The following is a 12401-nucleotide window of genomic DNA, read 5'->3' as shown; positions in this document are numbered from 1 at the left end:
GAAATAGTACTCAGTTCTTATACCAGGGGTCTATTCAATGCCTCAAAGCTACTTTACTCAAATTCATCAGTCTCCTTGCACTAAAGGAATAAAAATACCCTGGAGAGGAATCAATGAGTTTTTCCCTAAAAATAAGTTTTTACTTTAATGGACTGAGAAATGACCAACAATAAATAATTGGAATATTTGATCTAAAAGACATCATTACCCCCTTAAATCTGCATTTAGCAAACATGGAATCTGACCTCCAAAATAATACTAAGTAAATACCTTTAGTCATAAATGAACAAAAAGCTAAGTTCTACTGCTCATTCTAACCCACCTCTCTGCCTCCATCTCTCTAAGGTGGGAAATGAGAAAAAGCAATCCACTGATGTCATTTTTTAAAAGGAGTTTGTTACATATCCACTTTCATTTTGCCAGTTTAAGTATTAGAAACCTAATGAAAGAAGCTGCTCCATTTCTAGGTAATAGCAATTGTCTCCTGCATTTTCTAAGATGTTTGAATTGCTTCACTCAGAATTGGGAATGTACTCACCAGAATAAAGAGGAAATGCCAAGACAATGATAAAAATAACTTTGATCCATGATGAGATGAAAGACATTTTATCAAGTCTGTAGAAGAAACCCAAAAGGAATGTTAACAATACCTGACACAGAGATAAATTTCCTTTTTCTAAATGAAAGTTTCTTACAGGCAGAAGACCTGCTACTCTCCTAGATTCCCTTTTTTCTTACCCCAAACCACAGGATTAAGGAGATATACATGTGAACAGAAGGCCTCATAGAGACTTGAGAGAAACAGCAGGACCCATCCTCAGCACACTTAAGAAGGAGCTGTTCATTCCTATCCCTTGGCTCAGCCCACAGAAGCCTGACACCACTTAAGAAATATGCACACTAGAATCTCCTTTTTTCCTCAGAATATAGAAACATTTCAGGAAGGACTGACCTGGAGCAGGCCTCACAGCAATGCTGCACACCATGGCCAGCCCATAGAATCCCCACCCAACGTCCCTGAATCAGAAGGCAGTGGAGCCTGAGGCCTACAGCTCTAGAGATTGTGCCTATTTTGTTCACCTTTCTTTGTCAACCACTTTCACACAGCTGAGAAATCTGCTTTACTGGCTTGCTGGTGAGGAGCTTGATTGGGATTGAAAAAATGGCTCATAATAACAGAAGACAGACGTATTATGTGTTCTGCTTAGAGCAGTGGTTCTCAAACTTGGCTGCACATTAGAATCACCTGGAGATCCTGAAGGAGGTTTGGGATGATTTTATGATATACCCAGAAATATGGAGTGGGGATAAAGTAATAAACAGTGCTTTGAGCCCTAGCTGGTTTGGCTCAATGGATAGAATGTCAGCCTGTGGACTGAAGGGTCCCAGGTTTGATTCCAACCAAGGGCACATGCCTGGATTGCGGGCTGGATCCCCAGGAGGAGGCGTGCAGGAGGCAGCCAATCAATGATTATCTCTCATCATGGATGTTTCTTTCTCTCTCTGCCTCTCCCGTCCTCTCTAAAATCATTAAAATTTAAAATATATATATATAAAACACACACACACACACACACACACACACACACACACACACTGCTTTCAAACCCTAAATGGAAAAGAGATGTGAAAGCTTTTTAAGGTACTAAGTTGTTAAAAAAGTAAAAAAAGGAGAATCCAAGCAAGAAAGAAAATAGTAAGTTTTGGAACCTGTCATTAGATATATACCTAGGCACTTAGTATTTTGCAACACTAGAACCACATTAGACTCAATTGGTGATTTGTTTTATTAAACTTGTTGGATTTTTTTTAGGTAAATGGGGATTCTCATAAAGCTGTAATAGTACTGAGAGTTCCCAATTTCCCCCAATGGGGACATCTCATAAAGCTATAGTACAAATTCACCATCAGGAATAGTAAAAAGCTCCCAGATTAATATCAGGCAGCCAGCTTTGGAACCTAGGCTGGAGTTCAGCATGCAAATATTAAAATCATGAGAGCAATAGGGCTCAGGAGTGAAATTGAGACCACAAGATATAATGCCCTAAATTATATATTATACTAGAGGCCCGATGCACAAAATTTGTACAAGAGTAGACTTTCCTTCATACAGCTGCCCACACCGGCTTCCCTCTGGCACCTAGGACCCAGGCTTCTCTAGCAGCCCCGATTTCATCTGCAAGGTTTTCCTGAAGTATTTCCAGAAGTACATCCAGTCTAATTAGCAGGTTACTATTTTATTATTATAGATCATTTGTCTGAGGAATAAGTGAAGAAAACAAGATCAAGTCAGTATAGCCAAGCTGACATAATAAAGTCTGTATACTCAGGCTGACAAAATTAGTTCAAATCTAAAGGGCTGAAGCATGAGGAATGAATTTATGTTAACTAGCCTGAGGACTAAAAAATGGAGGGATATTTAATGTTCATGAATAGGAAGACTCCCTATTGTCAAGATGTCAGTTATACCCATCTTGTCCTATAGATTCAATACGCCTATCAAAATCCCTGCAAGTGATTTTGTGGATGTTATTAAACTACTAGAGGCCTGGTGCACAAAAATTTGTGCACTCGTGGGGGTCCCTCAGCCCGGCCTATGCCCTCTCGCTGTTTGGTACCCCTCAGGGGATGACCACCTGCTGGCTTAGGTCCACTCCCTGGGGGATTGGGCCTAAGCTGGCAGTCAGACATCCCTCTGGCAGCCTGGGAGCCCTCGGGGGATGTCCACTTGCCAGCGAGGAGCAGGCCTAAGCTGCAGTCGGACATCCTTAGTGCTGCTGAGGAGGCAGGAGAGGCTCACACCACCACCGCTGTACTGGCAGCCGTCAGCCTGGCTTGTGGCTGAGCAGAGCTCCCTCTGTGGGAGCGCACTGACCACCAGGGAGCAGCTCCTGCATTGAGCATCTACCCTCTGGTGGTCAGTGTGTGTCATAGTGACCAGTCATTCCCAGTCGTTCTGCTGTTAGGGTCAATTTGCATATTACTCTTTTATTCTATACGAGTGCCTGGCTAGCCTGGGTGAGGGGCTGATGGCTGTTTGCAGGCTGGCCACAGGCACTTCATTGTAGGGGTTCCCCCTGGGGTGCCTGGCCAGTCTGGGTGAGGAGCTGATGGCTATTTGCAGGCTATCCACAGCCTCTTCAGGATGGGGGTCCCCACTGGGGTGCTTGGCCATCCTGGGTGAGGGGCTGATGACTGTTTGCAGGCTGGCCACAGGCACTTCATTGTAGGGGTTCCCCCTGGGGTGCCTGGGCAGCCTGGGATTTGCATGCGCCCAGCCACTGCTGGGCAGCCTGGGTGAGGGGCTGATGGCTGTTTGCAGGCTGGCCACAGCCCCTTCAATGTGGGGGTCCCCACTGGTGTGCCTGGCCAGCCTTGGTAAGGGGCTGAGGGCCGTTTTCAGGCTGGCCACACACCCTTCATGGGGGGTGGTGGTCCTGCTGTGGTGCCTGGCCAATCTGGGTGAGTGGCTGATTGCAGTTTGCAGGCTGGCCAAGCCCCCCAGCAGGAACCCTCACCCAATGAGTGTGTGGCCATTCTGGGTGAGGAGCTGATGGCTGTTTGCAGGCAGGCCACAGCCCCCAGTCACCCAAGTTCCCAGTAGAGGCTGGCTGGAAGCAGGTATCTGGGATTTATTTATCTTCTATAATTGAAACTTTGTTGTCATGAGCAGAGGCCACAGCCGGCTCAGGCCAGGTGGAAAGCTTGGCTTCCTCCCATCGCCCGGGCAACCAAGCCTCCTGCTTGCTCCAGTTCCGTGGCTGCCGGCCACCATCTTGGTTGGGTTAATTTGCATATAGTCGCTCTGATTCGCTGGTGGGCATGGCTTAGAGCATAGCAAAGGTAAGACAGGAAACCATACAAATCCTACAAGACTCCATAGGCAGAAAAATAGCAGACATATGTTGTACCAATATCTTTACAGACACAGATCCTAGGGCGAGAGAGACTAAGGAGAAAATAAACAAATGGGACTACATCAAAATAAGAAGCTTCCGCACAGCAAAAGAAACCATTAACAAAACAAGAAAGCCTACTGCATGGGAGAACATTTTTGCCAATGTTATATCTGATAATGGTTTAATCTTGAACATTTACAGGGAATTCATACAACTCAACTAAAGGAAGGTAAACAATCCAATAAAAAAAATGGGCAAAGGACCTAAATAAAGACTCTCAAAAGAGGACATTCAGAAAGCCCAGAGACATATGAAAACATGATCAAAGTCACTAATCATCTGAGAGATGCAAATCAAAACAGCAATGAGGTACCACCTCACACCTGTCAGAGTGGCTATCATCAACAAATCAACAAATGACAAGTGCTGGAGAGGATGTGGAGGAAAAGGAACCCTCCTTTACTGCTGGCGGGAATGCAGACTGGTGCAGCCATTGTGGAAAACAGTATGGCGTTTTCTCAAAAATTTAAAAATGGAACTGCCAAAAAGACCTAGTAATACCACTTCTAGGAATGTATCCCAAGAAAACATAAATACCAATCAGAAAGGCTATATGCACCCCTGTGTTCATAGCAGCACAATTTACAATAGCTAAGATTTGGAAATAGCCTAAATGCCCATCAGCAGAGGAGTGTATTAGAAAACTATGGTACATCTACACAATGGAATACTACACTGCTATAAAAAGAAGGAATTCTTACCATTTGCAGCAGCATGGATAGAACTGGAGAGCATTATGCTAAGTGAAATAAGCCAGGCAGTGAAAGAAAAATACACATGAACTCACTCATTTATGGATAATAAAGATCATTATAACCTGATAACAAAAAGATAGATACAAAAGCAGAGAAGCATCAAATAGACTGTCAAAGTACAATGGGAAGACTGGGGAGTGTTGGGGGGGTAAGAGATCAACCAAAGGACTTGTATGCATGCATATAAGCATAACCAATGGTCACAAGATACTTGGCAGGGGAGGGTGAGGGCATATGCCAGGGGGTAGGGAAGGTTGGGGGGAGGCCAATGGGGAAAATAAGGAGACATATGTACTACTATTTGTAAGACTTTAAACAATAAAATAAAATTAAAAAATAAAAACAAAATAAAATGTTACGGCAAAAAATTGGGAGACAAAAAAATAAAACAAACAAACAAACAAAAAAAAAAACAATCCCCAAAGGAAAGAAAAAAAGAAACACCAGAAAGGGAATTAAATGAAATGGAGGCAGGTTGACATGTCAGAAAAGAATTCAGAGTAATGGTTATAAGGATGCTCAAATGACTGGTTGACAAAAGCACACAACTTAATGAGAATTAAAAGAGCTGAATGAGAATGTCTTCAACATGAAAACCAAGAGGAAATGAAGAATGAAATAGCTGCATTAAAGAACACAATGGAATGATTAAACAGTAGACTAGCAGTGTTTGAAGACTGCATCAGGAAATTAGAATACAGTGTAGGAAAAACCACACAAAGACATGCAGCAATTGGAAAGGAAACTTAAAAAGCAAGAGTAGAGCCTAAGGGAGCTTGGAGACATCAAGAAAGGAAACAACATCCACACAATAGGGGTACCAGAATGAGAGGAAGCAGAGCAAAAAATGAAAAACCTGTTTGAAGAAATAATGACAGAAAACTTCCCTGATGTTTGCAAGAAAAAACCTACACAAATCCAAGAAGCACATTGAGTCCCAAACAAGATGAACCAAAAAGACCCACACCAAGATACATCATATTTAAATGGGCAAACATCAATGACAAATTAAGAATCTTAAAGGCTGCCAGAGTGAGACAGAAAGTTACCTACAAAGGATCTCTCATTAGAATATCATCTGATTTCTCAAGAGAAACACCAGGCCAGAAGGAAATGGCATGAAATATACAAAGTGAAGCAAAGCAAGGGACTGAATCAAAGAATACTATACTTAGCAAGGCTATCATTCAAAATTGAAGGTGGAATCAGGAGCTTCACAGACAAAAATGGGCTAAGAGAGTTTATTACCACCAATCCAGCAATGCAAGAAATGCTAAAGGGATTGCTGTAAAAAGAAAAAATAGAAATGCAAAAAGGAACACAAGCATAAAGAATAAAAATGGAGAGAAAGAAGTACTTATCAATAATAATATTAAACATAAATGAATTAAATCCTCCAATCAAAAGACATAGGATAACTGAATGGATAAGAAAACATGACCCATATATTTGCTGTCTGCAAGGGACCAACCTGAGAACAAAGGATTCACACAGACTGATAGTGAAGAGATGGAAAAAAAATTTTCAGGCAAATGGAAATGAGAGAAAAACTGGGGTAGCAATACTTATATCTGACAAAATAGACCTCAAAGTACAGACCATAAAAAGATATAAAGTGGGCCATTTCACTAAGGGGAGCAATTCAGGAAGAAGATATATCTTTGGTAATTATATATGCACCCAATACAGGAGCACACAAATACATAAAAATCTTCTGGAAGATATCAAGGGAGAGATCTACAACAATACAATCATAGTAGGGGACTTGAATACCCCACTGACACCATTGGATAAATCCTCTAAACAAAAAATCAGCAAAGACACAACAGTCCTAAATGACTAACTAGATCAGATGGAATTAAGTGAAATCTTTAGAACATTGCACCCCAAAGCCGCAGAATATACATTCTTCTCAAGTGCACATGGGACATTTTCAAAGATAGACCACATATTAGGACACAGACAAAGTCTCTTCAAATTCAAAAAAACTGAAATGATAACAAGCATCTTCTCAGATCACAATAGCATAAAATTAGAAATCAACTACAATAAAAACAATGAAAACAATCAAACACTTGGAGGCTATATAGCATGCTACTACGCAATGATTGGGTTACCAAAGAGAACAAAGAAGAAATAAAAAGCATCCTGGAAACAAATGACAATGAAAACACAACATTCCAAAATCTCTGGGACACAATGAAAACAGTCCTGACAGGGAAGTTCATAGCTCTACAGAACTACCTCAAAAAAAAAAAAAAAAAAAAAAAAAAGAAAAAAAAAAGAAAAAATGGAAATAAATGATTTAATCTTGCAACTTAAAGAATTAGAAATAGAGCAACAAGAAAAGCCTGGAGTAACCAAAAAGAAGGAAAAAATAAATAGCAGAGGGGAAATAAATGACATGTAGACAAAAAACAACAACAATAACACAAAACAGTGCAAAAGATCAATGAAACCAAGAGCCGGTTCTTTGAAAGAATAAACAAGATTGATGAACCTCCAGCCAGGCTCACGAAGAAACAGAGAGGACCCAAATAATAAACAAAATCAGAAATGAAAGAGGTGAGATAACAACCTATCCTACAGACATACAAAGGACTGTAAAAAAAAAAAATACCGTGAACAACTGCACTCCAACAAACTGCACAACCTCAACAAAATGGACATATTCCTAGAAAAATGCAAACTCCCTAAACTCAGTCAGGAAGAATAAGAAAACCTGAATAAGCCAATAACTACTGATGAAATTGAAACAGTAATAAAAAAGCTTCCAGCCTACAAAAGCCCTAGATTGGATGTCTTCACAGGAGAGTTTTACCAAACATTCAAAGAATTACTAAAACCAATCCTTCTCAGACTATTCCAAAATATTCAAGAGGAAGGCACACTTCCAAACTCTTTCTATGAAGCCAGCATTACCCTAATTCCTAAACCAGATAAAGATATTACAAAGAAAGAGAATAACAGGTCAATGTCCCTGAAGAACATACATGCTAAAATCCTCAACAAAATTCTAGCAAACCAGAACCAGCATTATATTAGAAAGATCATACACCATGACCAAGTGAGATTTATTCTGGGGATGCAAGAATGGCACAATATCTGCAAGTAAATAAATGTGGTACATCATGTAAACAAATTCAGAGGCAAAAATCACATCATCATATCAATTGATGCAGAAAAGGCATTTGACAAAATCCAACACCCTTTTCTGATAAAAACTCTCAACAAAGTGGGAATGGGATCATAATACCTCAACATAATAAAAGCCTTATATGACAAACCCACAGCCAACATCATACTGAATGGGCAAAAACTAAAACCATTTCCCCTAAGAACAGGAACAAGACAGGGATGCCCTCTTTCACCACTCCTGTTCAACATAGTACTGGTAGTGCTAGCCATAGCGATCAGACAAGAAGAAGAAATAAAAGGCATCCAAATTGGAAATGAAGAAGAAAAATTGTCATTATTCACAGTTGGCATGATATTGTGCATCGAAAACTGTAAACCATCAAAAAAATTCTAGACTTAATAAATGAATTCTGCAATGTAGCAGGATACAAAATTAATACCCAGAGATATATGGCTTTTTTATATACTAGTAATGTACTCCTAGAAAGAGAAACTAAAAAACAATCCATTTACCACTGCAACAAAAAAATTAAGATACCTAGGTATAAATTTAACCAAGAAGTAAAGGACCTATACTCAGAAAATTACAGGACACTGAAAAAAGAGATAGAGGAAGACATAAACAAATGGAAGAATATACCATGTTTATGAATTGGTAGAATCAACATCATTAAAATGTCCATACTACCCAAAGCAATCTATAGATTCAATGTACTCCCCATTAAAATACAAACGGCATATTTCACAGACCTAGAACAAACTCTCCAAAAATTCACCTGGAATAGAAAAAGACCCAAAGAGCAGCAGCAATCTTGAGAAAGAAAAACAAAGTAGGAGGGATCTCAATATCAGATATCAAGCTGTATTACAAAGCCGGAGTACTCAAAACTGCCTGGTACTGGCACAAGAACAGACATATACACCAATGAAACAGAATAGAGAACCCAGAGATCAACCCAAGTCACCATGTTCAATTAATGTTTGACAAAGGAGGCAAGAGCATACAATGAAGTCTAGACAATCTCTTCAATAAATGGTGTTGGGAAAATTGGACAGATACCTGCAAAAAAAAAAATCAAACTAGAACACAAATTTACACCAACACAAAAGTAAACTAAAAATGGATAAAGGACTTAAACCTAAGACAAAGGAGGCAAGAGCATACAATGAAGTCTAGACAATCTCTTCAATAAATGGTGTTGGGAAAATTGGACAGGTACCTGCAAAAAAAAAAAATCAAACTAGAACACAAATTTACACCAACACAAAAGTAAACTAAAAATGGATAAAGGACTTAAACCTAATATGGGAAACCATAAAAATCTTAGAAGACTCCATAGGTAGCAAAATAGCAGACACATGTCATAGCATTATCTTTACTGATAAAGTTCCTAGGGCAGTGGAAACTAAGGAGAAAATAAGCACATGGAACCATATCAGAATAAAAAGCTTCTGCACAGCAAAAGAAACCATTAACAAAACAACAAGAAAGCCCACTGCATGGGAGAACATATTTGCCAATGTTATCTCCGATAAGGGTTTAATCTCCAACATTTACAGGGAACTCATACAAGTTAACAAAAGGAAGATAAACAATCCAATCAAAAAATGGGCAAAGGACCTAAATAGATACTTTTTGAAAGAGGACATAACAGAAGGCCAAGAGGCATATGAAAAGATGCTCAGTCAGTAAATCGTCCGAGAGATGCAAATCAAAACAACAATGAGGTACCATCTCACACCTGTCAGAGTGGCTATAATCAACAAATCAACAAACAACAAGCACTAGACAGGGTGCGGAGAAAAAGGAACCCTCTTGTACTGCTGGTGGAAATGCAGACTTTTACAGCCACTGTGAAAAAACAGTATGGCATTTCCTCAAAAAATTAAAAATAGAACTTCCATTTAACCCAGTAATCCCACTTCTAGGAACATATCCCAAGAAAACAGAAAAGCCAATCAGAAAGGATATATGCACCCCTATGTTCATAGCAGCACAATTTATAAAAGCTAAGATTAGGAAAGCGCCTAAGTGCCCATCAGCAGATGAGTGGATTAGAAAACTGTGGTACATCTATAGAATGGAATTCTATGCTGCTGTAAAAAAGAAGGAATTCTTACCATTTGCAACAGCATGGATGGAACTAGAGAGCATTATGCCGAGTGAAATAAGCCAGTCAGAGAAAAATAAATATCATATGATCTCACACATTTGCGTAATATAATGAACAACATAAACTGATGAACAAACATAGAGCCAGAGATGTAGAAGCATCGAACCGACTATAACCTATGAGGGAAGGCGGGGGCAGTGATTGGATAAGAGATCAGTCAAAGGACTTACTTATTTACCATGCAATCCAGCAATAATGCTCTTTGATATTTACCTAAAGAAGGTGAAATCTTATGAACACAAAAACAAACCAACTAACAAACAAAACCTGCACACTGATGTTTAGAACAGCTTATTCATAATTGCCAAAACATGGGAGCAATCAAGATGTCCATCAGTAGGACAATGTGATAAATAAACTGTGGTACATCCAGCTGATGGACTGTTATTTATTGCTAAAAAGAAATGAGCTATCAATCATGAAATGACATGGAGGAACTTTAATGTATGTTACTATATGAATTAGAATGAATCTAATCTGAAAAGGCTACCTACTGTATAATTCCAACTATCTGATATTCTGGCAAAGGGAAAACTATGGAGAAAGTAAAAAGATCAGTGGTTGTCAGGGATTGAGAGGTGGAGTGATGACTAGGTGAAATACAGAAGAATTTTAGGGCAGTAAAAATATATACCATAATCATAAATATCTATGATTTTATATTTGTTCAAACTCTTAGAATATACAGCACCAAGAGTAAACTGTAATGTAAAGTATACAGAATTTATATGAATATGATGTGTCGATGTGTCTGCATCATTCATAACAAATGTACCACTCTGTTGTTGATGTTAAGGGAGAAGCCTATGGATGTGTAGGGCAGGGGGAGATAGGGTATATAGGAAATCTCTGTATGTTTTTTTCAATTTTGCTCTTAAATATAAGCTCTTAATAAAAATAGAGTGCACGAGGTTTTTTATTTTCTGATGCATAATTCATTATTGCAAAAGTTGAGAAAAATTATATGCTGGAATATAAAAGATTGAATTATCTCTGTACCTACACACAGTAGAGTACCATACAGCTCATTAAAAAGAAGAATTATAGTCATGAATATGTATGCTTCTGGATTGCTGAAATTCCTATATTTTCTCTGGAGAGGGTAATAACTTCCAGTTTTACTTTCTAATGCATCATTAATATTGCAAGAATTTTTTGATAAGACAATCATTTTTTAATAATTTATGAAAATGAAATGTTCTTCGTTTTCTAATAAGTGAGAGGTATTTACCGGCATCATAAAATCAACGATTTAAGCCAATTTAGTCCTGCACAAATAAAAGATATTAAATAACTTTGTATCTCCAGTATTTGCACATCTGCTGTGAGAAGTCATGGATGCAGTTCTTGTAATGAGTGCACAACATGTCATGAGTGAGCCTTTGGCACTGACTGTGGATAGAAAGACACATTGCCAAAACTGCATAATGCTGATTTCTACAGTAGATCTAACTTTGTCTCAAAAATCATTGTATTTTATTTGAAGATAAACAATTTTATTTGAAGATATTTTTTTGTTATTGACATTTTCTAGATGTAGAAACTGAAGATGAAGAAAGATAATAACTTGCTAACATCATTTAAATGTAAAGGGAATTAATTGAGACTGATTATTTCAATGCTGTTTCTAGTGTCCATGCAGTTGCCTCACAATAAACAACTCAATTTCAAGGCAGATGAATTGCCCCTAGAGATTCAGTGAGGGTTTGCCTCACATAAGTCTTTGAAGTTAAAACTGATAATTGAAAATATCAGACTGAAAGCAATTGTTCTAACACATTCCTTGGAAAATATGACCGTTAAAACAGACAAGGATTCTTCAAGTACTTCAGCTCTAGAGTTGGGAAACAGGATGAATTTCCCTGCCCCAGTATCCAGTAGCCATTCAAATCCACTATATAGTTTCTTTCCTTTTATAATATAGGGATTTTTAAATACCCATCAATGTAATCTTAAAGGGGCACATACAGTCTTCTCTATTTTGGTTTATTCAAATATCTAAACCAAATGGAACAATCAATTTTGTTCCTGAATGGCACCAAATCTTTCCTACATTTTGTAGAAAATGAGAAATGCTCTACCCAGGATTAAAAAATATACTCACCAGGAGAAAATTGAAATGCAAATCTGATTATTAAAAAGTCAGGCTTTGATATTCAATGAGAAGTTAGCTGTTTCATCACCTTAGAAAGTGTAAATAAACCAGAATGTTTATGAAACAGCCCCATAAAAAGTTCAATGAGCAGAACCAGAGTCCACTTCCTGGATCCTCCAACTTGAGAAAGAACAGCCTCAACTCCTGAATTTTTAAAATCTCTTACTATTTTGAAAATTTAATTCTCACCTATGGATATTTTTTTTCATTGATTTTTTCA

This window comes from Myotis brandtii, unplaced genomic scaffold (genome assembly GCF_000412655.1).
Source record: "Myotis brandtii unplaced genomic scaffold, ASM41265v1 scaffold556, whole genome shotgun sequence".
Lineage (NCBI taxonomy): Eukaryota > Metazoa > Chordata > Mammalia > Chiroptera > Vespertilionidae > Myotis > Myotis brandtii.
This window is presented reverse-complemented; position numbering follows the sequence as displayed.